The following is a 1675-nucleotide window of genomic DNA, read 5'->3' as shown; positions in this document are numbered from 1 at the left end:
TTGTTGTTCATGAGTGATAAACGTTTTAGCTGCTGATAAAGATACGTACACAACACGCGAAGTCTTGACTGTAGAGAATTACAATAATTACGCCCGGGACAAAAATAGACGATCACAGACTAACAAAGATCTGTAGCAGGAGCATAGGTCACACGTCGGATATAGCACCACCTTACATTACATATCCGACCGTCGACCAATAGTGCTACACAAGTTCCTCACAATGGGACAATTGTAGCCCCTCTGTTGGGCCTGCAAAGTTCATACATATTTCACAATTTCCGTAAAAAGCATGGGCTATACGTCGTAGCTCTAGAATGTAATCTCTGATGCAATCTGACTAAAATACAGATCTATATTTCGTTTTTTTTATCCTTTGATGGCCTCTACTACATGAAGATCTGACCGGTTGTAGTGGACACTATGACGTCGGACATTTGATTAACCAATCAGTGTTGATGTTTCTGTTGGGTTACCCACAGTTCCGTGCACCACACGCCAAAACCTCGCCTTAACAGATCGTTTCATCATCCAAAACGCGGGTTAAATAACAACTCTTCCAGATCCTAATGTAGTAAAGACAAGTAAAACAGAATTTTGAACTATAGAAAACAAAACGAAATAGGATCTGTGTTTTAATCAGTTTCATCTAAATCGGATAAAAATTGTGACCTCTAGATCAGTGGTGGGCAAACATTTTAGGAGAAGGGCCAAACACAAAGTTAAGAAACAAAGCAAGGGCCAAACAAGGATTATGAAATGTCATTATATTAAATAAAGTTATTAGGAACAAAGCACCTTTTCTCCGCTGTTTATTCGGCTCCATAGTTATATATTCAGAGAAAAATCTAAGCATGGCAACATATCAAACAATAATGTAAAATGAAAGTAGGCCCAAGTCAAGTGACGTCACTGAGCTATAAATAGACCTACAAAGATTATTGATCCTACAGTGAGTAACGCCTATGTTTAGAGTTTGGGCCCAACAATAAGCAATTTCGATTTTTTATTTCATTTAGAGATAAAATTACTCATAAATTTTCAGATGTAGTGGAAGGGTCTGGCGGGCCGGATGACAAGACTTCGCGGACCGGATTTGGCCCGCCGGCCACTTGGCATTCATGCTTTTATACAATTTGTGTAAAGGGGAGTGGCCATTAATTTGACCGAAAGTTTCTGTCGGACTCAACCATAATTATTATGTAATGGTGAAATATTTGAACGGTTTTGAAAATAAGATGAAAATGATGACCTCTAGAGAGCACACAAGCTAAAAACGTGATATTTCGTACAATCAGAGACCACGATCCAGCTAAAAACGTGATATTTAGTACAATCAGGGGCAATGACCCAGAAAGCTACGGTCCAATACGCGCCAATATCGAAAGGAATCCATCCCTTTGGGATATATCAAATTGGATGAAAATTCTAACCCCTGGGTGGTCCACAACCAGGCTATTACATGCTTTTAAGGGTAGCGACCATTTTGTTGGGCAGTTTCGGTCCGATTTTCACGAAATTTGAACTCAGTCGTAATTATGGTGTAAATGTATATATAGGAAGTGACAATTATATATGCGCCGAGAGAGAGAGAGAGAGAGAGAGAGAGAGAGATTATCACCAATCCATCACACACATACAGTCTTTAAATACAAACATACTACAATCGTGTATT

Source organism: Patella vulgata, chromosome 9, assembly GCF_932274485.2.
Source record: "Patella vulgata chromosome 9, xgPatVulg1.2, whole genome shotgun sequence".
NCBI lineage: Eukaryota > Metazoa > Mollusca > Gastropoda > Patellidae > Patella > Patella vulgata.
Note: the sequence above shows the minus strand (reverse complement) of the source record.